General features: G+C 41.0%; 2 protein-coding genes across 2 annotated transcripts in view; one reads left to right on the plus strand and one right to left on the minus strand.

Annotated features, from left to right (window-relative positions):
* CMSS1 (cms1 ribosomal small subunit homolog) overlaps positions 1-26,124 on the minus strand; it is a 223,629-nt gene that overhangs the window by 61,351 nt on the left and 136,154 nt on the right. The window lies entirely within an intron of this gene.
* FILIP1L (filamin A interacting protein 1 like) overlaps positions 1-26,124 on the plus strand; it is a 188,972-nt gene that overhangs the window by 28,436 nt on the left and 134,412 nt on the right. Inside the window, exon 3 of the mRNA XM_027727510.2 lies at positions 16,373-16,515. The gene's annotated coding sequence lies outside the window, so the exon portion shown is untranslated. The remainder of the gene's footprint in view (positions 1-16,372; positions 16,516-26,124) is intronic.

Here is a 26,124-nt window from a genome sequence, read left to right on the forward strand (position 1 = left end):
AGAGGTATAAGACAGTCCCTCCATCTGAAAAATTAATCCAATACAAATTAAAAACCTAAGGAAGTAAATGTAGCAAGCACTTTAAAAGACATTCTAAATAAAACCACAGTACAATGGATGTTTGTCATATAAGAAACAAAGGTGTATAGTTTGATGGGTTTTGTTTAACTGCTAATTTTGAGGTCAAGCCCTGTTTGCATATTTATTTCATTCAAACTACAAATGAGAAAAAAATATATTCAGCCTCTAACAGTCTTGTGTATAGCCAACTTTTATTTGTAATAAGATTGTTTCACTCTACTTTTTAACTTGTTTTTGAACTCCAGCTCCTTAAGGTGGCTTTGCAGTTAAAGAAATTGTAAAATTTGCAGACAGACTTGACTTCTACTTTACATGGAAAGAAGAGCTCTTCACAGCTACCTCATAGTAACACCCTCCTTGGCAACAGCTGTAGAGATCCACCACTGTTAGCTAAGAAGAAACAAGAGCTGGGGGAAAAAAAGCTATTGTGGTGGAGGTTTTTTTTCTATCTTTCATTCAGAAGTGACAAGGAGACATAGCTCATTATGTCTAAGACAGTACACAGCTCTGACCTGCTTGTCACACAAAAGCAATAAATTGCCTTCCTAAGGAAGCAGCACCTATCTAAATAAATTAGCTAGTAGGTTGGAAACACCTTGCATCACCATGCCAGGGCTTTTAGGTCATGAAGGCAGTCAAGTGGGTTCGGAGTCAGATAAGCAAATATCTCATTTGTTTCAAAAGCTCAAATCATGTGGTATTTCACAAACTTTTCCCTACTGCAACATCTTAGTTGGTTCATCCAGTTAAAAGGCTTCAGGATGAAACAGTGATACTGTAATGGAATTATATTACCATCCTGTTAGGAAGGATGCTGAAGACATGGGAGAAACACCCACAAAACTAGTAAAGGAAGGTCTATCATCTGTAATTGCACTGCTCTGCATCGCTGTGTAATCAAGTACAAAACCCATCCGGTTCTTGTTCCCTCCTCAGTCTCTCACCTTGAATCTGCCAACTTTTCCCATCCTTTAGCAGATCCTGACCATTCACATCTCTCTCACACCTCAACCCATTAGCTCAGCTAACCTACTGGGGATCTTTACTGTGCCTTTGACTTATACAGGAATTTTTCTGTTACTGCAAAGGAATCCTAACCAAAGTCTTCAAATAATGCCAAAACACATGCTTAGAGCTACACACAATTAGTCTGAAAAATGAAGCAATACTGCAGTTAGATCCATTACATGTTCTTACAGTGACTAATAATTTCTTTTGTGTTTTAAAAGTAAAGACTTTTAAGAATCAACCTAAGCATGGGAAAGTATTTAATGTGATTTTCCAAAGCGTAGTATTTCTGAAGCTCTGCCAGTCATGCAGTAGATTGAACACAGCATTACAAAGTATTCTCACATGTAACCACAGGGACTCTATGATACAGGTTATTTAAAGCCTTGTGAGATTCACTTACAATTCTAGGTAAAGCACTCTTCTTGAAGTATTTCACTGGCAAGTGTCCGAAGCTGTGTTCCAAAAACTAAAGTGCAAATTTTACAGCCTCTAGCCCTAGCAATTCACATCCTACAAAATAATCACAAATTTTATCTTTTGCAGAACAGCTGGGATCCCATGCCCTTGCAAGACAATTTCTATATTTTGTTCCCTAAGAAAAAAAAATATCACAAGAGCTGCTAGCAGGTTGGAAGCAGGTCTACAACACTAATGTCAGGGCCTTTTTATTTCCTTTATTTTAAACTCCCTGGGGAATCTAACGATCAAAACTTAGCAAAGTGAGTAAGTATGTTGTGTAAGAGGATTGTTAGATCTCTTGGCTTCAAACTAAAAAGACTATAAAACAAAATTCCTATTATGGATATTTCTTGATGTCTGGTGGTCTGTCATGCATTCCCAATACGGACAGTAATTTTCATCCTCTTGCCATTAAGATCTCTGATTAAAAAGCATTGCTGCAATACTTCCATGAAATTACTGTAATTTGGGAATTTTACTTCTGGAAAAAATGTTACAGAATAATTAACATGCCTATCAATTCCATTCTCTTAGTTAATGCCAAAAGCAGGAGGGATGAATTATTAACCACTTGCTTGCTTTGGCTATCACATTGACAGAATGCCATAGAATAACTGAAACATTTAGGTTGGAAAGGATCCTTATGTTGAACTCCCTTTTAGCATTTCCGCAATGACAGAAGCTTCCTCTCCTTCTGCCCACACAGATTTGTCCGAATGGACACTGCAATCTCACAACAAACATCTGAAACAGCTGTGTCTTCCTAGAAGCATCTCAACTAATACTTCACTGCTGATCCACAAAAAATGAAAGCAGACAAATTTGAGGCATATTTTATGCTTAAGCAATTCTTGGGTAAAGCGTAATAAGTTGGTTTTGATCTATTTAGTTCTCTGTATCTCTGAGCTGACTATGTTAAGGAATGAGATGGTCCAGACTTGTCATCAGCAGAAAATCTTTCCAAAGCTTTCCTTACTAAAAGTGAAATCTATGTGGAATGTTTTTATGTACAGTAACCCACCACTGTGGATTACAACCAGGGAGCAGCAAATGGTTTGAAGCTTCACCAGTGTGACTGAGAAAAGAATCCAGCGTAAGTGCCATAAACGCCATAAGCCAAATCTCAGTCACATGGAATTAAATGGCAAACCTACTGATTTTGTAGAATTCAAACTTTACTTTCTAGTCATAGACACCTATTAAAAACCACAGAGAGAATCTGACATTAGGCTTCCTCAATATATATATTAAGCTCTAAATATATATAGTACAGCTTTTTGCTACACTTTCACGAGCATCTAATGTTGAAAATTTCCTCCCAAAATTAAAATTTCACAACCTTTAGTATATCTCACAAAGTGTCCCACTTTCCTATTCTCCTGGTATTTTATAAGCAGGTTTTAACATCAAAAAACAATACACCACATTTAAAATTCATCACATATAGCAGATTTCTCTCAAAGGTGAAATCACAAGTTCTGTGGGCAGCTGAGTAGTTTTTCCTCTAAATAGATAAATCAGTCTTTCTTCCAATAAGTGCAAAGCAGCACTTTAGATCTTCACATATAACTTGAATATTGTTTCTCAACAAATCAGAGAAAATACTGATACTTAACAAGCTTTATGAAAAAACAGACCCCCCAGAAAACCCCAAAACAAACAAGATCAAACAGGAAACTAAAAAAGTTCCTAAATTCTTGCCCGTGGCTCTATGTGCCTCAACAGGTCTTATATGCATCTGCAAAATATAAGCAAAAGATAATCGCGTAACCATAATTCCAGATTTTACTGCAGATTTTGAATAGTTATTTGCTTCCAAAACAGGCTGATATTCAATTTCACATTTTTTTCTATGGCTTTTCCAGCAGAAAACAGAATCCCTTGATTTTGATAACTGGCCCTGAAAACAGGGATCATTTATTTCAAAGTCAGTCAAGCTGTCTCTCTTTTGTGGAGAGACAACTAACACCAACTGTACACTACAAACTAACCAACCGACCCCTTCTGGGTTTATAATTTCTCATATCTTAACCTACTGAAGGCAGAACACTTCAGGTAGAATAGGAAAAAAACCAATAGTTAACTTGCCCAAATCAGATGTATTGCATGGTTTAATGTCGATACTTGTTCACAGTGTTCACGGAAGTCCAGAACTGCTTCAAGTCAATTCCTAATTATGCAGGCAAACTAGGAAAAGATGACCAGAAAAGACTAAAACATTAGCCTTGACCATTTATTCTCAAAAAAAGATAGGAACTCATGCATCTTCTGCCACTGCTAGCTTGTCCAAATCCCAGTTTAGATTGTTTCTGCCTCTTCAGACTTCGCCTTTGGTGTTAGCAGAGGAATTAGCTGTATTTTCTCCCCACAACTGCTTCTTCCATCTTTTTCCAAATTGAACTGCCAGAAGTTTTTCAAATGGAGGAAAAGTCAAGCTAGAAACTTGTTTTGGGGCAAAGGAGCTGATTTTAGTTTTAACTTTGGAAAATGCATGGTATATGGGTCATCATTTTGAAATTCTAAGGAAAGTAACTGCAATTACAAGATGCTTTTACAAGAACAGTGGTGAGTAAAAACTAGCCACTAGGCACATTCTAACATGCTGAATTGGCTAATGATCAAGTAAAGAGGTGGTTGCATCCAGCTCTGAAAAATAAGCACCATTTTTTTAAAAGATTTCTCTCTAAACAATCCTTGGAATTTATAGACAGATTTTATTTGCATTTCCTGCAACAAATTTTATGATGATGCCCATAAAGAGATGGAAGTTATGATGTAGCGTTACTAATCCACTTATCCAAGTATTTTGGACACTCATTACAGCATTATGAGGAACAGCCACAAAGCAGGCACAGGGGCAATGAAAAGGATGCTGAAGGTCATCCTTTCATAGGGGGAATGAAAAAGCTTAAAGGAAGCACAGTAGGATGGCACCGCTTGTCAATGCTCAGAAAAGTCAGTTTGGTCATATCACTTCCTTCACTGCCTATCCAAACCACCAGGTCAAGCTCCAGCTGCTCACACAGCACGGTACGAAGTCTAAAAATATACATGGTTACCAGTTTCCAACAAATTTCAATTTGTATGCTCATGATTTATATGATCTTAGGTGACTCTTGTTAGGATGATTAGGAGAACAGGTCTGATCTGACAATGCTCTCAAAAGAAGTGAGGCTGACACAGCTCCATACTCCCATGTGCAATCAGGAGCAAGGCTGAAAACGTGTTCTCAGGAGGTAACACACAACTCCTCCCTGGCTGAGCAGGAAGAGCTCTGCTAGTTAGAATATTTCATAACTATACACAGGTACTTATTATGCATGTACGTGTATATTTATATGCACACCCACATGGGCAATACAGATTCCTTCAGCAGCTGGGCTTAGACACTCAGTATGCCCAGTAACCGCTTCTGGATCCCAGTCCTCCCAGTTGCTGGCACCAAGACAAACAAGTCCCCAAGGGCACTGCCCCACTCCATCTGCTGGCACAGACTGTCACACACACATCCAGATCTGCCTGGGACTCCACTGCTCCGCACACACATCCTTGACTCCCAAACCACTTCACCTACTCACTGGCCCAATATTTGCTACTGGTTCCACAGTCAGCTGCACACCCATGCTCTCTCCAGGTGCTGCATGAGGGATACATAGGCCTCTGGCCTCTGGTCCCACCTCAGTGACTTAGCACGTGGTTTCACTCACCTGGGTGTCCCCAGGTGCTGGTACCAGGCACATGGGCCCTGCACCCCACAGTCCCAGTCCAGCTGATGGCACCCAGACCCCCACTTGCTCAGCTGCTGCACCACAGTTGCTATATTCAGCCACCCACTTAGACACAGACTAGAGAACAGAGACTCTCTCACCCAGGAAAGAAGTAGAAAGGAATACAAGATGACAACAGCACAATCTGTCCTGTCAGGCACACAGCATGACTGGACAAGTGTACTGACCAGCAAAGGATTTTAACACAATTGGCCCTTTTTATGCCCTTAGCCCTCTATTTTCCCGCACTTCTTCCTCCACGAATCACCTAAGTGCCTCTCTTTGCCTGACTTTGGTTCTTCCCCCAAGCAACCCATATTAAGCCCTGCACAATCTCAAATTGCTCTTCCCTTGCATCCCATCATGTGTGCCATACACTGCAGCAGAAACACCCTACTGTCCAAAAAGTGTTCTGCCATTTGCTCATCATGCTGTGTTTCAGGTCTAGATTGTGGTGCTGAAGTTCTCCTGGGACTGTCCTGGAAATGACTCAGACCTGGTGTCCCTTCCTCTGAGCCTTTAGTTCAGTTTTCTGTCTGTCATTGCGTCCTTGTGCTCCTCTGGGCTTGTGGAGGTGGAACTTTGGTGGGCTGATGGTCCCTGTGATGGCCTAGGAGGAGATCAGGGCAGGGTACCAGGTGGATTCCCCTGTCTTTGTCTGTGCCCACATAATGTAGCAGATTGTCCTGTACAAGAGTGACCTGGCAACTAAAACGCTCTGCCCCGAGCTTTCTTTTCCTTTTCAACTTATTTATTTTTTTGTAATTGGTGAACATCTGCTCCTCCTATTGAGCATTTGGTATAATTTAGAGAAAGAATGAAAGGCATCTGTATTAGAAAGACAAACAGAGGCACTGAGATCAGACCAAACAATCCTCACAGAAAGCATGAAAAGAAATTTCAGCTAAATGTAAAGGTGAATTTTCCAAATTCCAGTACCCCTCTCTTTAGAAGAGAAGCTTTAAGCATTTGTCTGTGATTATTTTAAACTTTCAGTTTACTATGAGGCAAAGAACTCCATAAACCTCATTTAGCATTCATCCTCACCATGGGTACCTTCAGCCTGGCCCAACCAGAGCTCACAAGCTGGCTTTGACACATGGGATCCTTCCAGCTAGTCCAGCACATCACCTTGGGAGAAGAGGAGGAGTGGTGGCCAGCACAGCTGACAGGCCTCCCTGGCCAAGGCAGGCACGAAGAGCTGGGCTGGCTGACCACGGTCCCGCCCAAAGGTATTTTTGCTTTCTGCCCAAGCACTGCAGGCAGCAGCCCTGTACTCTTGTGGGGAACTGTAAAGCATTTCGACCAATTCTTTCCAAGAGTGGGGAAAATTACTGCTGCTTATGTAATCTGGCTTTTGCCAAATGTGAATGTGAACATCAGCTGAGCTGACGTTAGCTTTTAAGTTAAAGAGCCAAAACATTTTTCATTCTGATGCTCTTTTGGCTTCCACCATCGGCTATAGATTCTGCTAAAAAGTTACATCACAGTCCTAAGTGTCATCTATACCACTAGGACCAAGCAAGGTCCTGATTTTGTTTAAGGTACACTTCAGAAGGCAATACAAGGAATACAGGGACACTGAGTCATACATTAGCAGCACCAGCACTGAACTGTGTAAGCCCCACAGCTCCCAGGTACTGTGTGATACCTGCTTTACCCATATGATGGTGGGCTACCTCATTGACCTCTGGCTCATGGAAAGACATGGTCCCGAGTGTCTTCAGACAGTCTGCAAACTTTCCACCTTGTTTGTTAAACTGGAAACTTATTTAACCTCTTAATTGACAGCACATAATTGTATTGATTTACACTTGGAGTCTGTTCATAACATATCCCTTGGAGAAGTTAACTGAGTTTTCTATACCGCTTAATATAAATATGTATCATGAAATGAAGATATACATGCCAAGAAAAGAAAACAGAGACAATTAAGAAGAATCCCTCTCAACAAAAACAGCATACTGATTAACTGAAATCCCATCTCATAATTTGTCAGGAAATGGCAGTAATGCATATCAATTTCAAAATGATAAGCATTAAATAAACACAGAAAACCAACTGAAGGAAGGCTGTTATGAAAGCCTTTTACAGCACTAATAAACCCCAAATCCTGGAAAACTTAAAATGGTCCAAGACCACATGTTCTTAACCCGGTACAAAAACTGGCTTATAAACTGCATATAAATTAAGAACAAAACAATGGCAATAGTCTTCATATCACACCTGCAATGAGAAATGGCTCATCCAAGAAAAGGATACCAACCCACCTGCCTCCACTGTAATTGGAGTTCGGGTCAATTCTTACTGTCATTCAGGTTTCTACTAGCTTGAATGACAGTTGGTCACATTGATGCTAAGAAAACCAAATATAGGGAAAAAGAGTCTCTTCTGTTCAACTCATGATACCTTAAAAGAAAACAACTCATGAGGACATACTGTTGCAAATAGGCATGACAAAAAACACGAGCTCCCTCTTCTGTAGATAGCTTTGGTTGGCAAAGCATAAAAGAGTCACTGCACACTTCTTTGCCCATCTGACTACTAAGGGATGACTTCAGGTTAGTAAGGTTAAGGAAACAGCTGAGAGCAGCAGTTCCATTTTTAACTATTTTTAATTCACAAGCCCCTAAACACTGTCCAACAAGGAGCAAATTTAAACTAAACACACAGGTCAGTGTTTTGTGTCCCACTGTCCCCTGATTAAATTTTAGACACCCTGTGCTGCTGTTGTTGTTTTGATGCACTTTGTTTAAGTAAGTTTGTTTTAAGTAAGTAAGCTGCACTTCTAAACAGTGAGAGAGCTCAGTAACAAATCAGTTATAACTTATATAGTTAATCTTTGTTAATTCTCCATCACCTTAAGCCTTAAAACAATATTGGGCAACTCCTCAAAAGATAAGCTGCAGCTCAGCCAAGTTAACTGAGCTGTAAAAAAACCTACTAGATTAGGCTCTAAGGTTTGGGTTTATGTAAGATTGCCACCATGACATGTCTCCAACCTTAAGTATCCACTAGACTATTTAATACCCAAAATACAAAGGCCGTATGTGGGAGCTATTGATTCTAGTGGACACAAAGGTGGGTATGTAAAACACACTACTATATGACAAATAAGAAAAAATAGAGTGCAGTAACTCCGAAAGGGGCAACTTTGATGAGGTATGGAAAATTACTGCACACGCTACTACACTGCAGATACAGTGCTGAAAATAAAATTCACATATTATAACAGGACAAACACAACTACAGAACATAACTGTCTTACCAGTGTCATGGCAACTGTAAAAGAAAACACACACACTGACCTGAAATAGTAGCAACTTCTTCCCGTTAAGAGTATTGCTTATAAGGGAACAAGCAAGAGCCGGCTGACCACATATCCATAAAAGCTGGGAATGCTTTCTGTTTCCAGAGAGTGTTTCGATGCCTTTACTATTTAAAAAGAAAAAAAAAAAGGGGGGGGGAACAAAAAAGGTGGGTTTGTCCCTGATTCTATAGTCCCCAAGTGCATGAAGTTAACAAGCTGAACAGATGCACACTTCAGGAACTTCTAATTCAAACTGTCTAGTTTCGTCTTGGAACTTGCTGATAAACACAAACTCCCTTAACAGACCCTGAGCCCACAGGCTGATCTAACCCTTACACAAGCATCCCCCTCCTTTGTCCCACTAAAGAGACAACAACCTGCTCACACAAGGAGGCTGACAAATTCAAAAAGAAACAGCTGTATCTGCCCAGCCAGGGCATTTCAGCCCTGTCTGTCCACTGAACAGCCTTCACATTACTAAGATTCATTACTTCAATGCCATTAACTGCAGTGAATTTGTAAGAAATGCTATGTACAATTGGATATTGGTTGACTGGAGACTGCTTCCTAAGGAAAATCTTGCATGATACGTTTTACAACTGTCTCTCAGATATTGTACCTTATCACTGCTGGCCCATTTCAAAAGAGAGAGAAGTCCTGAAGATGGTAAGGTGAGAAAGTCTGGTGAGAAACCAATGCAAAGAAAGGAGATTATAATCAGAGTGCGGGGAGAAAAGAATCCACTCTGCCCCTCTAAGTCTTATTTGGTGGTACAGGACCAAAACATTTTCTGAGTGGATGTAGCAGGCACTGGCTATTGCCTGGTAGAGGTTTAATCAGGGAGGACAGTGTGGTGGAAGTTACCAAGGAGCTGGATATATCCAAGCAGAAAAGAACACACATCTAGTCATTATCATACCTTCAAGCCACAAACAGTTTGGATTTGCTTATTTAACCATAATATATTTTTCTATTAGCAAATGACTACGTATGTATGTTCACAAGTTCTCCACATCTGAGCAAAAACCCAAACCAGAAAATCCTGCCTAGAATCAAGTATTATTTACCATCTCCTACAATAAATATAACAAAAGTAAGCTTACTCTCAAGTTTACATACTGCACTAGACATTTAAATATCATCTAGCAATCAAAAATAAGAGCTAATCATATACCCCTCATGTCTTTACTGTGACTAAGACAGCAGTATGATTTACAAGTACTTCAGAAATTTGTGTAAACAAGATTAACACGGAAACTGTTCCACAGCTCAGTGACCTGTTGGAACCAACTGAACACAACTGCTGTGCACATGGTCCTCCCAAGTCACACAGGCCTGTAAGCCACCAAATGGGAAGGAAAAATGGCAAAATAACGGTTTTTTTTTTTTGCATTTAATAACCACTAATAGTTTGGACTGCTATTCTCTACGCTGTTCACTGACTTTTAAAAAGCTCTCATTTAAACATCTAGAATACCTTATTTCTCATGACCACTTAATCCAGTTCTCCAATCTGAAAGTCCCAACTGCTGCTGTTTGAAGCATGCAGAACATTACTTGCATATACTTTATAAAAATGGCATTGCAGAACATTACTTGCATGTACTTTATAAAAATGGCATTTGTTAGTAAAAGCAAAGCTTTTAAAGCTTAGGGGAAATAGCCTTGGGGTTTTCCTCTTCTGAAAGCTTAAAGTTTTATAAGTGAACCTAAAGGACTGCCAGACTTCTAAAGTGACAACACATTACGAAAAAATTTCCTATGTGTTTCGCAAATTTGAAGTCAGTCACATTTCACTACTGACATCAGGGCTTTTAATATCAGCTCTAATGAAATATAATTCTCCAATGACATAACTGTGAAGTACAGCATTTTCATTTCACTAGCTGGCAGGGAGGTTTTGGCCTTACTATTATTATTATTTCTTACGTAGAGCCAGAAGTGTTCTAGGCCCTGCACAGACATGTCTGAAGAAAAGGCCTTTTCCTTGTATCTGCTGTAAACACCAAGACCACAGGGTATTCAGCCTAACAGAACAGGTCACACATTCTCATACGATTGCTATGGCCGAGCTATATGTTAGGACACAAGAATATGAAGATAGTGTAAGAAATACTTTGCTTTCATCTTCTCTGCAGTTTCCCTTTCACTAAATCTCTTTGGGTGGGATTGGATGGTTTCTGGTTTGGGACAGTTTCACTGTTTATTGAAAAAACCTACACTCAATGATGAAATTCCAGCCATCATCAAAAAAACCCTGAGGGGAGTGAGGTGCAAGCCGAGGATTAAAATGATAATCTTATTTTTAAATCTGGTTCTTCCTGAGGTCACAATTCCTCTGCTTGGTGAGAGAGAGATTTATTTTAAAATAGGTGCAGGCACAGTTTAACAGTTTAGCTACACACCAATAAAACCCAAAAAGCTCCCATTTGCAAAAGACCAAACTAAGGACATAACTGCAAAGAGCTCTCCCTTCCCTAAACCCTGACCATCCAAGAAATGGGATGAGAGAAGAAACCAAACTTCTCCTTCCCTGAGGCATATACCCCCTGATGACTGAGATGAAATCTGAGCATGGCAGATAGCAGTCAGAAGGGGAGACTTGTCTACTCAGAAGCCCCAGAGTGGTTGGTAGGAGCACCTGACATGGTGAGACCCCTGACATGAGCATTTTTTTCTGAATTTGTTGTAGGAACGAGCAACAACAACAGCAGTGTTGTACTCACCCTTTCCCCTACACATCCTGTTCAATGCACGTTTCCACAGGTCTCCAGTGTTGTTACTTGGGAAAGAAATGTGTCTCAGTTTGGCTGTACATTCTGCTCTAGGACTGAGCAACATTCCTCGTATCACTGAGTGCTCAGGGACACCCAGGGGACACTGCTGTACACAGGTCCAGCTCCAGTTTAAGAGGGAATTTGAAAGGGGTATCTCATGGCACATTTCAAAGTAACAAGTCTAGGCCTGACCTGCTAAAACGTGCCTACAAAGTGATACGCTATCTTGACAAGTACAAAGGGGAAGCCACTGTTGTGGCAACATCTCCCAGTGGTTTTCCTGAGTGGAAGGTAGCAGGACACAGCCTCTTTGCCACAGGGTTGATGCATACACCCTCAGCTTGGGTGGGAAAAAGAATGAGCATTCAGTACATAAATTGAAAGGTGGAGAAAAAAGCCTCCAAAAAACATAAGGGACAGATGTCCGGTGAGAGTTAACACCAAGGTTCATTTGTGGCATGTTGGCCTCTTGTGTAACTCTTATGATAACACCTTGTTGGATTCATAAAACATAAAAGTAGTAGATCAGCAGCAACATCCCCTTTGCACTGGACTCTGATCAAGGTATCTCAGGACCCATGCCCTCTTTTTGCCTCTTTCTGAAATCTTCAAGCATTTTTTAATGGGGGTTTGCAGAACCTGAACTGCAGCCTAAACACAGTCTGAACTCACACTGAATGACAGCTGCACATCAGCTCCGTTCGAGGCTACAGCAGAAACTGGAAATCATGTTTGATTTTTCTACTTTGGGGGGCAGGTAAGGAGGAGAAGAGTCCATGTACTACATTACGGTGCAGCTTGCAGCAGTGGGGGTTGTCTCTTTTGGCGACGCAGTTCATCTCTGAAAAGATAGCTACGCAGGATGAAGTAGGTGTTACCCTTCAGTTTCTCCAGACTGCTGACAAACATTGGACTACTCTCCAACACTGACGGAACACAGAAGAGAAAACAGAGTATGGCTTCCCAAAAACGGGCAAAAACTTTGGTTCTCTCTGGAGGATGCTCTGGGAAGTGGCAGGGGATAAATGGGTTCACATGGTCTTTTCCAGCTCCATGCAACTTAACATAAATTAACAGTAATACAGATCTCCCCACCTCTTAGGGGCTGCGTGAAACTCGCAGCAGACAACAGCACAGTAGGGGAAAAACTGCCATGCATGTCTGCTCTCCACAGATCCAAGAGATCACAGACAGGACTCTAACATGCTTGCTGGAGGCTTTGCCTCAGAAAGGAAAGAATCGAAACCATGTAAGGATGGCAGGGTTTGGCCCATCGTAAATGCTGGCATTTATAATGGAGAACAGTGTGTCACTGGATGCCTATTATAGACACTCATGGCTTGCTTTTCACAATGTCATGTAATGATGCTTTGTACTGAGATTTCATACAGTAGTAGTTCCTCAGTTTAAGTAACTGCATTTTCTGCTTGTGGGAAATGGTTTGCTTTGACCATATCCAACAAGCTATTGTCCCACCAATCATACTGCCATAATCATTTCCCAATATTTGTTTTAAAGCACTGCCATTTCTTAAGAGCTCTCTTACATCTATTACAGGGTAATGTAAGCCTGAAACCAACAAAATACTCTTCCCCAAAAGACAACATCCTTTACATCAGGCAGTGAAGCAATACAAGGCTTAGGAAGGGGAAAAACTAGTTAAATAGTTACTAAAGCTATCTAGAGTCCCTGCCTATGAACTCAAAAAATACTACTTCTCACACAGTTCTAGAGTCCTAATATGTAAAGTTATACTAAAAGAGTATTAAAACTTTTACATCTTCCACCCACAAAAATGGAGCAGTCCTTTCCTACCCCTCCAAAGCTTCCAGCCTCAAATATCCTGGCGTAAAATGATCAGACAAAATAGGTGACTTATGTTTTTATTGGTTCCTCCAGACTATGACAACATTTCCTAAAACACTGAGCCAGGAAACTATTAATGTCTCTGAAAAAGTGGAAAGGGTCAGGCTATTTCAAAGGACATGTGTTTGCTAAGAAGCCTTTGTGTTAGATGTACAGGCCACTCAAGATGTGATTAATAATAATAAAATTATTTAGCATTCACATGATATTTCTAGCTTTAAGGTATATTGTGAACATACTTGTAACGCCACTGTATTAAGAAAACATTACCCCTTTTCACCTTTTTGAGAACTAAAATAAGAAGGTTAATAAGCTTGCCTAAGATTTTGTTAAGCAGCATATCCATTCAAGATTATAATATCCCACAGATCTGTATGTGTTCCCTATCTCAGACTGTTATTGGAGAGAGAAATGAAAATTTTCTCAACTCGGGACCATTAGAAAAGAGGAAGACCTGGAAGATTTTCTAGATTTATCTCAGCTGTGTTGGACAGCACAAGTTAGGTCAGGGATTTGCAGGTGGGGTCAGGGATTCCTTAAAAAAAGCTATGTGTGTTTTATACACAAGCATTAAACCAGAGCAACCAGCACTCTAATGGGAGCATAGCATACTGCGTGCAGGACAGAAAGACATCCCACAGAGACTCCTCAAATCCTTCTAATTTTCTAGCACATACTACATGCACATACCTCTTTGTTTTGGCTGCTTTGTCAGTAGTCTGGGAATTATCAAGGGGGACACAAAAGCCTTGGAAGTAAGGGTGCTCCAAAGTTATCACCACTTCATTTGTAGCCAGAACAATTTCACTCACAAACGCTGTTCTGATCCTGACTACACTAGAATACGCACAAAGGTCAGTTCCCTAATGAGGGGGGTTCAAAGCAGATTTAAACCTAACCTGCCTAAGGCATGTACAGTACAATGCATTTTACACAGAAGAATGCTGAGGATCCTAAAGAAGCACAAGTCACGCTATTCTTACTGACAATCACCATCGGGTCAGGGTCACACTACAAACGCTGCAGGTAAAAATCCCACTATTGCACAGTGCCATCTCCTGGGCAAGCAAGACTGCAAAAACACCCTCATGCCTCCCTTCTCTCCTGCAGCATCCAGCGTTTTGGTGTTGTCTTCCATGCACTGCCAGGCCAGGCACTACCTCTATTCTCAGAAGGCAGACCATGAATTCACGGAAAGAAGAGCACATTGTTTACAGCTCTCACCATGAAACGTGAGAAGCAGCAGCCCACTCTTGAGAGAGGCGGTATCTGCACAGGCAAGCACCACACAAGCCCACAGGATTAAGGTCACTCTGGTTTGCTGGCTAATCACAAATTAGCAATCAAGGCTTCCTTTCAATATCAAAACAGGAAATGGGAGTGGAGGAAGCGAAAGCTTAATAATTTCTTGCATGTTAACAAGTTACATGAGCCACTCCAATAATAAAGTTTTGCTAAAGGAGCTTGAACCTAGCACACTGTCCCAAAATGACAAACATTTATATTTAAAACCAAGCTATGTGTCTCCAAAAGAAAACGGATGATAACATTTAATTCAGCATAACTTAATTCCCAGGATAAGAGGACATCAAGTTGTGAACTGAAGTTGAGGATCCTACTCCATTGTAATCACAAATGTTGAGATTATAATCCCCAACCAAAACCTACAAAGGTAATCCTGGCATCTCTCTTGAAACATTAAGAGAAAAAACAGGATTAGAAGGGTAACCCTTTTGGTTACCACAAACTGTTAAATCCATAATGGCCTCTGACAAAGGAGCAAGAAAATCAGACATAATGTGTTAGCTCCATTTCTTTATCTTTCAGGGCTACTGTACTCATTGGCTCTGCACATCAACCTGACCACACAGTAAAGTGTCAGGAAAGCTGGGAAATGAAGTCCCTGTAATATAATGAGAATCCTAAAATAGCAGAGGATTCTCTGGCCTCCATGCCAAACACAGGGAGGAACATCTCTCCGTCTTTAGGCCACCTGTCAAATAGGAAAAGCTTGGCCCATTACACAGTCCTAACTTGGTGCTATCTTCACTGCAGGAGGAAGAAAAATAGCTTTGTGCAACTGTTGAGCAATTCTCAAGAGTTCAAGATAGATGAAAGGCCAGTTTCTTGATTGCCTAGAGATACTAGGACAGATTAGGGACAAAAGTAAGATGACTTAAATGGGTGTATGCAGACTGATGTTTTGAGGGACCAAAACTGCAAGGTAGAACTCCTTGATTGTTATGGGTGTGCCCAGCAAAAAAGAAAAATCTCTTGGGAGAACTCGTAAGACTCCACAGTACAGAAAAAGATGATTTCAGTGGGCTGCATAAAGAACAGAACAGAAGTAATGAAATTTGGGAAAAAAACCCTGCTGTCAACATATCCACTACACAATCTCCCTATCTCCCAGGGATGCAAGCAAGGGCAGACATATAACATAGATACTTAACACAGCCCACAATACGCTGGCAACAGTAAATAAGGGGCTAAAACTGTCTGAGTGCATGCTCTGCATTATGAAGTGTGAAAGTAAGTTTTTCCCCTAGTTTCAGCAGTAGAGACACAGGTAATCCTAGTTCCAGTGCAGCATTTACCATAAGATATTGTCTGCCATAAGCCACCGCAATGCACTTGTTACACTGTGCTCGTAGCTGGAAATGCAGACCTTACTGTGGACTTTTGCATTATTGCTCTGAGCAACAAAAAAGTGGAAAAAGTCTGTTTTGCATATGAACTTCCATCCGGGATCCTCCAGGGTCAGACCATTTTCACAGCAGGCATTCCCTGTTTCCAAGGTGACAGGAGGCGGAGCAGAAATTAATCAGCCTGGGCTTTAGACCACCCTTTAGCAAAAATTATGCAGAAGAGTTTTGAAAGCTGCAAAACAATGACTCTGTAAGACTGCTGGGTTTGGTGTTGGGGTTTTTTGTTCTGTTTTGTAAGACTTAATCACAGGTAGGTATTACATCTTTCACTGCAAACACTGATACTCCTTCCAAAGGCCTCATGCTGTGACCTTGCACTCCAAGACTCACTGTTATCAACTGTGTCCAGGCATTTATTTCTGTGGAGTCACTGACCAATCACTTCTTTCTTAGGATGTTTGTATCCAGGGCAGTCATGCCACTTCCTACTACGTGAGAAAGACCATGACGACTTTGAAGGACGGCCACCTTCTCTGTTGCCAAAATGATGGCATCTGCCAGAACATTCAGGTTTCCAGCCTGTGATGCTCCAGCAGGTTAGCTGATCTTCACTTAACTTCTGTAGTACCAAATGCTTTTCCTTAAGCCAGAGATTTCCAATTTTCCTTCCCTCTACTCCCAGTGTACAAGGTGAGAGTTTCCAGACAAGGTTACTTTGGTAAGGAGTGCTGATGAGCTTGTACCTGTTTAGCAGGTATTACTCTATCAACAATCCACTGTCAAAAAATGGAGGCAAAACATGCAGACAGTTCTTAGAGATAAACTATGATCCACATTGTCCTTGCCCTACATTCACATAACATCCAAGCTCACATGTGCCATTCATTTAAGTGTCTAAAGGAAGACAGAGTTGCAACCAGTTTCTCTGAACCAGACACCAGGTAGCTGTTAAATAATATTAAGAATGATTTCACCATGAGATACTTGTATTGGATCTCACCCAAAAACTTTTTATATATTGTGTATATTACTGTTGTGCTGCAAATGCTGTCCCAAAGCAAGAACTTTGACAAATATACGCATGAGATCATCCAGATGAGGAGACTGTATGTTTACAGAGGTGTGGTAACACTTGACAAAACAGATTATCTTTTTCAGTCTGTCTTCCAAAATAAAGGTTTTCTTGGATGATGAACTTGGGGGTTCCCAGAGTTTTGTTCATGGAGGGCAACTTAATGGGTGGGACATCAGGGTAAGGGCTGTATAACAAAAAAATCAATCAGCATGACAGCACAGAACAGCCACGATTTAAAATCTGTCTGAGGGTCACATACTTAGCAGCTTTCCAGGTCAGTCTCTGTGAACCTTTGACTCAGATGCCGAATTCTTGTGAGGAATATAATTGATTCTTATGGGGGGTTTTCCTCCTCAAAGACATATTTCTCACAATTTTCTTTTTTGTGATGACTACTGGGCTCTGCATTACATGAGCAGAAGAATGACAAGGCAAGAGCAGACATGCTAACCTTTCAATTTATAATGTAGCTGTAAATGCCTGTAAGCTCAAAAAAAGCGGCAGTCTTTATTGAGAATGCCTCCAGCCCTAGAAGCAGCTCACATTATATTTGGGAGGTGGTGGAAGGGGCTCTTACTGCTTAAATCTTCGGTAGACTTTTAAAGTTTATTTTCACAGTCTAAAGGCTTGGGAAGGTAATGATAACTTCCAATATTCTCTAGAACACTGCTGTCATTGTGGTCTTGTTATTTGCATGACATGGTTTCTCTGTGCCACAAACACACACAAAGAGGAAATATTTCTGCCTTGCATTATCTCTGCAAGTGAGAGATTGCCTACAAAGGGAAAGTAACAGCTGCGGAGATATACTGCCATAAAGGATATCAGCCTCCATTTACATCTCTTCAAGTGGAACTGACAAATGTGAACTGCACCTAAGATTTGAGCACGCAACTGTGCCAGTCAGATGACAATTCAATCACGGAAAAAGTAAGACAAAGAAGATTTTTGGTTTACAGATGTTCTGCACTTAAACTTTATGCACATATTTTCAATGGCCTCTCATTCCCATTTGCACACAGATTGACAAAATAAGAGATATGAGCAACTTGTTCTCCAGTTTGCAGGGTTGGTAGTAAGTCTCACAGCTGGTATGCCTGTGTCTACTAATAACAAGGCTGCAGCTTTCTGTACCTCAGGCAAATTAATGGAAAACATCTACTTTACTCCTTTGGTACGAGTAGGTGTAATGAAGAATTCCCTTTTGCCAACAGAAACTATCTGAGGAACAAACTATGAGTCTTTCTCAGTAAACTTTCGGAGTTTTAATTCAGATGTGAGGGGGAAATCCACCAGTGAAATGAAGAAGCAAACAGATAAAAATCTCTGTAATGTCCTCTGCTCAGAGCTCAGAAAAGCTCTGCTATGCAGGGAGACCTGGCGTCAGCCCCATGCTCCCCCAAGACGAAAGGAACTCCATCAGGGTGTGAGCAGCAGTCCCCAGCAAAGAATTTCTTTTGTCTCTGTTAGTCTGGCAGACCTGAGAATGAACTCCTCAACTTCTGGGCAGGAAAGCATGTGTTGGGTCATGCACTCCTGTCATGCTGGATCACAGGGTACTGCCAGTGGTTGGAGAACTATGTGACAAGAAGAAAAAAAGTGTTCTGGCATGGTTGGAGCACCGTTGTTAAAAGGTCTCCTGTCAGTAAGCAGGAGTGACTGACTGGCAGAGATCTGGCTTAACTGGAGCAAACTCCATTGTGCTCCTCATCCCACAGGAGAGGCGTGGCTGGTTGAGAAATCAAGGCTAATGCTGCCCCTGCCTCCATACTGAAGAGAAAAAAAACCCCAGCTGCCTCTGCGGCCAAACAGGCACAGTCCAGCTTAAGCTGTGGGAGACCGTGAGGTCAAAGCCTCATGTGATGGTCTTGTGTTCACCGTGTGCACTCTGCCAGGTCTGGTCAGGGAGTCAGACAGCTCTCAGAAAGGTGCCTAGTACACGTGAAACAGAAAGGTCCAAGAAATATCACTTGCTTTTAGCTGAAGATCAGACAGTGAGGACGTTTGGCAAAGTCACACAGCTGCGACAAAGGGTATGTCATGCAGCAGGTTTTCTATGATGCACCCAGCCAAGGAGGGTATCTGACCTGTGGTCTGTTTAAGAAATACAGCTTCACTGTCTTCTGTGTTTTATCTCATTGTGATCATGGGTCACGCGAGGCAGTCAGCCTATTGTTCTTGCCACATGATAAGTAACTAGCTACATGTAAACAAAGCAATTAAGCTCCACAAGGAACTGTTTGCCATGCAAAGCTGAACTAAACGTTGCATTTTGTTTCGGGAATCCAAATATGGTAAGGTACTGACAGTTAACTATGACCATGGGATTATTGGTTGCACAGAAAGGGTAAGCAGAACAGGCAGCACAAGCTGGAAAATCACTTTTTATCCTCTTCACCCTGACACTAACCATCTTGAGACCCTTCCGGTCTCACTGCTAGCTGCATTTTGCTGAGTATCACCTTAGCATAACTAATTCATGATTATGGGGGAATAGACAGATAAAATTCTTATGCTGGCACAGCTGGTTCTTCAGCTGCAAAACTACCAGGTTCCATCAGTATCTCTCCAGGAGAATAGCTCAGTCGTTAACCTCTTAACATATCTGGCAGTCAGACAATTCATTAGGGAATAACACAGCACACAAATACACACCAACTCATTATTTTCTTATTAGCTGTACTCCCTGTTGCATCTAAAAGCCCCAATCAATATCAGACTGTCAACTTGCTGAACAGAATATGCACAGAGGAATAAAGAATCCCCTCTCACATGTCCACAAGACCAGAAGACTGGATACTTCGAACCCAACACAAACATCCAACTCAAAAAAAAAAAAAACCAACCAAACCAAAACAAACCAACTCTCCCATTGCTAATTTGTGTACATGTTCAGCTTTGCAGACTGAATAGTCCTATTTTACATATTAATGGAATGTAGTAATATTTAATAGATAAGGCAGAAAAAGAACCACCAAAATAAAACCAGAAAGGAAACATTTTGAAATCTATTGGGGGGCTAATAAAGGCAAAAGTAAAAATGCATTCTGTTATAGCACCCACTGGAACATTCACTTTTATATTTTAAATGTGCACACTTTACTCCTTTTCAAAGATTTAGCAGCTATCCCCCATTACAGACCTGCACTACAGCTCTGTGTCTGTCACTGCGGAACAGAAGGAACTGAGCTGAAGCAGGCACAAGACTGAGGGAGAAAAACCAGGGTTAGGCTGAAGAGTACAGAGTGAAGTGGTGCTGAGCCATGAGTCAGATAGATCCCAGCACAGCAAGGGTAAGGACAGAGCCTGGAAGGTGATGGCAGCTTTAATGATAAGTTCATTAAGTTCACATTGGAAATCCTGGAGTTAAAACCACAGTCATGGTGGATTTTCTCATTCCCACTAGTCACGCTCTCTCAACCAACTCAGCTATTGTGGTATCTATGCTTACACTGCCTTAGAAACATCCCAGCCTCCTGATGAAGCTACTAGATAAATTGTAAGTTTTGAAATACAGCTAGACAAAGGTTAAAGAAAACAAACTGTGGTCTGTTATTTACTGTAGTGCTGCAGCACACGTCTGCATCTCTGATGAAGGGTGAAAAACACCATTTTGTGCAACAGACTGGCAAGGACAGCCGCTGGGAGGCTGAAATGGCCTGCTATGGTGGTGTCTTCCAAATGACATAAAGCTGTAGGAGAGTGGGACATAGGCTGTGCTGATGCTCTTTCCAATACAGTAACAGAAGCAGCACAACTTAAACACACACAAACAAAGAAGCCAAAACACTCTGATTTGGTTCATTTTACAAATTCTGGGTGCCAAAATGGGAGCAGAGACCTGGACAAAATGAACAAAAATAGCCTTAAATTTCTTTCTGAGTTTCACCCACCATCATAAATATTACTCTCCATCAGATTATTACAACTAACCTTTTATATTCCTTGCAAATACTTACAGGCACACCTTCAGAGCTGCCCATGGACAATGGAGGATCACTGAGTATCCTATATAGGAGGCATCAGAGCCCGGACCACACAGAAAAACAGTCAGCTGGGTTTTGAATCAAAAATCCACATTGAGTGCTGCTTTTCTGTCCCTCAGGCTTTTACTTTTTGCCCACTAAAGGGAATCCTTCATTCATCAGAGACAAAAAGGTCTAGAGTACCTTCTTGGGACACATGTTAGGGTGGGATAAGGTGGGAAGGGATGCAGGCCTGGACTACAGCCTGTTTGTAGTCACATAGGGACTCAGAGAGTTTGGGACTCATCCTATAGGAAGATCAAGTTAACCCAAAAGAGTCAGAAAGCTGTGAAGGGCTGGAATCCAAAGCCAGGGGTGAGGGGGGCTAGACCTGGGACAGACGGTAGGACACTAGTTTGCTCCCAGTCTCAGTGAAACCGATATCTACGGAAAGGTCCCGTTCCTCTTGCAGCCAACACAGGAACAACAGGTGTGGTCTGCAGCTTTCTTGTCACAGGGTGATCACAGTATATGAATTCTGACTGCGAAGCACTTGAGACTGGGAAGAAAAAGGAAAACTGCTTCTAGACCATGCAGTGACTAGAGATGCCAAAGCTCAAGCTTTCATCAAACAGGCACAACTACTGTCATTGGATAGTTGTCCCATTGTCCATTGGATAGTTCAGCATCCATCCTTTCCAACACATTTCAGAGGAAGTTATTGTAGAAGTGCAGGTGTATGACATTCAGGATGCGCTCTCCAAAATGTGCAAGTGTAGTACAAGCTTAGATTTACCCTTATTCCTTACTTAAACATGGTATTTCTCTGCCTTCTCTAACCTCTGCGCCATCTTTCAGTATTTTAATCTTGGCTCCATTAACCATATGCTCTGCTCTTTTCTGCTCTGCCTTCACTCTCTCTGGCTTTCCTCTTCTTCACTAAAACAGCCCTTCCTTCTTGAATTCTGTTTCCTCACCAACACAACAAAAATCATAACACTAATCTGATTTCACATGTGTAGCACAGTTGATTTTACTTTTGCATTCCCCATATTTTCTTCTCCAATGATGCTGTCCACATATCCTTTGGGACATGGCCTGTTTAAATTTGAACTGTGAACAGAATCTCATCTGGCCCCTCAGTATGCCCTGAACAAAGGCACTTAACAATACTAGTTGCTTAACTTGCTTCTTACAATACACTGTATTCCACCTTTGGATTTGAAGTTTTAGGTCAACACATTAATGCTGTGTCATCCACCAGTACAGCACCTGATGCAATTTTCTTCAAGGTCACTTTGACAACAACTTTGAAGGTGGTTGAGAAATTCTACCTCAAACCCTAGGCAAGAGGCAAAGCTGCTGTATCAGGGAAAATTCTTCTGAGGTACAGAGCAAACAGCCTCTAAATTTCATCCTTAAGAAACATAAGGCAGAGTTCCTACCCAGCCCTTGCCTCTGCATCTAAGAGGGCTTGGTAAGCACTTGCATACCATGGTGTTGAGCATGGCAGTAAAACCTAGAAGGATCATTTAAACAAGTCAGGACCTGGGCATCCTGTTTCTCATGGCACCATCCTCATAATATGCGACTGCTGCCAAAAATGACAGTATAAATTTCCCAATGAACCCAAGACATGGTTGACAAATATCCAAAAAAAGAATAAAAAATATTTATATCTTAAAACACGCCGACTGGGTAAACAAGATTGTAGCTTGGTCTCTGCTATGTCCTGCTTACCAGTGTGCAGGCTGAAGCAGACATAAATGTTTACAGCAGTCACTGCTGTGCATGCACACATGCCCCATGGGCTGCCCTTCCCCCCCCCTTGCCTGGCAGGAACAGAGTAAGCCCTGAATAGAAGGATAGTGCCCTGTTTCAGGTAAGCTCCTGAACTGACCGCTTAAACTAAACTGAAGATCGCAGACATCAGGACAGCAGGTCTAATTTCCAATGCCATCTTTCTATTTCCAGTTCTACTATATATTGATATATCACACTACCGTAAAGAAGACCTTTTTTAAAGCTTTTAACATCCCAAGTTCTTCTGAAATTTGCCATCCTAGTCAAAGAACCTCAGATGCACTTATTCTGCAAATTCCTTCTTATAAACCACCATTAATAGGAGACAACCTGCAATCTATTGAACTGTTATTAAGAGAACCAACAATAACAATCAATTAAGTGCTACTGTCTACCCAGTTGTTCTAGTTAATTCTTGTGGCTTTACCATCACCATGTTTTCTCTCCTTTCCTTACTGCCTGAGAGACACCAACAGTGTTTACCTATCCAGCCATGTAAACACAGCAATGGCAGAGGATATGCTTGAAAATTGTCTGAACTATTAATGAGGATAAAAGTGGATCCTTTTTCCCCTGAGTAGTCAAAGCCATTATTTGTAACAGGGATATGTAAAAAACATTAAAGTAGATGCATGAACTTTTAGCTGATGATATGCCGTAGTCCATTACATCTGAGGAAGTGTTGTTACAGGGAATGCTAGTGAGAGCATTTTGATATGGGCCACAGGACTGGCTAACACCAGTTTCACTGCTCAGTGTAGCATATTTTTCCCATTATGTAATGCTCATTGTAGGTATTATAATGATACATAACTGAAAGCCATCAGTAAAGGCTTTCACAAGGGACTATGCAAAGAAAACTGATACAATGATAAAGAGACAGCACTTGATTGTTTTTCCTTACACTCTTTTGTACCTTCTGGTGGCTGTTAAATTGGTATGTTCTGATCAGATCTCCCAACCTCACCTGCCACCTTTATGATACCATTTGTCAGACCAAATTTAGAAAACAGCTGCTGGGAAAAGGGCTGCTGTCTCATCACTTGTGGAAGGTCACTAAATAAGGAGGCGGTGGGGAGGAGGGAGGTCTCCGTCAGGTCACTTCACATCATTACAGGCTGTACAAGCACCATCTTTTGCAGGACAATTTTTTTCAGCACATGCAGATTCCAAAATGGTTAGAAAACAGAGTAACTAGCTGGGGCAATTATGGGGAAACCTCTCAAAATATGAAACCGTATTAGGTGGCCTTTTATTGACTATGCCTAATTTAAAGTTTATATGTCATGAGGGCAGACTTGCAGAAATTCTCATGAATGCAGTGTAATCAAGCTTATATTAAAGCTAGGCAGACATTTTCACCACCAAAGCCAAGACTTCATTAGGAACGTTTCTCTGGTTTCTCTGTTGAACTTTCTACATTTATAGGACTCTGTCAAAATTACCTCTTAAAGATTTGAGACTGAATTAACTGAGACCTTCCAGGGTGCTATTTATTACCACGAAAAAGTATACTAATTTGAGTATTTAGGGTAGTTTAGGGTATTCAGACTTTATGTCTTATCAGAAACTTCAACTGTGCTGACAACGAGAAGCAGATGAAAAGTACTGCTTCCATTCCCAACCTCATATATTATAATTGTATTCAATGATCATTTAATCGTTAAAAGGAGAAGTGTGCAATGCAAATGAAAGTTCAGAAAGTAAACAGTTTACTGTCTCAAAATCCCTTCTGTCACTGATAGACTGCAGAGGTCTAAGAATCCACATCAAGTGGAATTTAATAAACAGGTTTGATTTATTATTAAAAATTCATGTGAAATTAAATGACTGAGCATTACTTCAAAGCAACTAGCTATCCAGTTACTCCTCCAGTTTATTCATAATCCCACTTCCTCACCAAATACTCTAAATTCAATACAATATAATTACAAAATGCTGAATTGCATGTAGAAGCCTGCCTATCAGTTCTTTAAAATACCACAGTGAAGAGATGCTTATTTTAACCTCACTATGTAAAATATAATTTTGGAACCCCCCTATAATTCCAGCATGATATCACCACAGTTGGTCTAAAAATGCAGTATTTTAAAATTTAATACCTAATATTTTGGGGAAAAATATTTGCATCTTGTAAAGGGAGAAAGAAAGGCAGCTCAAGTCTGTTTGTCCTTAAAAAAAAGTTTGTTACATAATGGGAAAAAAAATCCACCAGCTACTTAAACCAAACAAAACATTCAATTACAAGTCCCAGTCCATTTTGGCACCTGGTCAGTGCAGACGCATGCACAGTGTGCAAGGTGTAGGACAAAAACATAAGAAGTTGCACGTTGTCTCACACGGTGGAAAAGGGATAAGACCTAGAAACAAAATGATTTGCCGATAACAAGCCCACATAGTCATTGGTTCCAGAGATTCCTCTCCTTCATTTGCCTCTTCAGTGCCTTCTGGGCCATTAGAAAGGCAAGTTCCATCAAGCAGAGATCTCAGTAAGGCCATTCCAAACATCAAAGGCAGCAACAAAGATGACACACAAACAAATATGAGAAGGACATAAAAGAAGACAAGTCTGGAGCAGCTGTCAGAATAAAGGAAGCAAGACTGAGGCTGGGCAGACAATAAGAGATCAGAAAAAGAAATGCTGGTAGATTAGCATCAAGCTGGGCAGTGAAAGCAAAAAAAAGGAAAATTGGTTATTGCTCTCCCCTGGAACAGAAAAGCAGTCAAGCTAAGAGGAAGAAGCTGGTGAAAGAACATAACTGTCACTATAATAGTAGCCTTGCCAAACTTTAAATTCCTTTAAAACAGGCAAATTCAGTGTCTTAAGAAATGAACGGGAAGCACACGCTATTTCTCTGGCAGCCAATACTGAGAAAGTATGCAGGACAAATGACAGAATTCTGTCCTTGTATGAATGCAATCAGAGAAGTTGGAAAGGAGGAAAAATTTGAAGATGTTGCAAGCGTAAGGGAGGAGAATGCTAAGCTCCCATTGCATGTAGGCAACCAGCACGGGTCGAAAGACAAGTCTAGACACACTGCAACAGCTCTGTGAGGGTCAGGTATGAGAGCAGCCCAGCGGTGACTACATGAACATAGAGCATTTGCCATCCTAGTCAAAGAACCTCAGATGCATTTATTCTGCAAATTCCTTCTTATAAACCTGTCAACCTTGTCAGTAACCCATCCGGTAACAGTGACTCTCTCACAGCAGCAAAAACATGGTGTAAGAGTACAGGGAACTTAATGCTGTGGGGAATAATGAGATTCTCCATTCCTATCTGAGTCTTTTTGAAAGAAGAAACAGTTTCCAGTTGGGTAGAATCTGAAAACTACATCTCTTGGATTCAGTTCTTGAAGTTT

This window comes from Pipra filicauda, unplaced genomic scaffold, assembly GCF_003945595.2.
Source record: "Pipra filicauda isolate LSUMZ 115617 unplaced genomic scaffold, ASM394559v2 scaffold64_size3178608_pilon, whole genome shotgun sequence".
Taxonomy (NCBI): Eukaryota; Metazoa; Chordata; class Aves; order Passeriformes; family Pipridae; genus Pipra; species Pipra filicauda.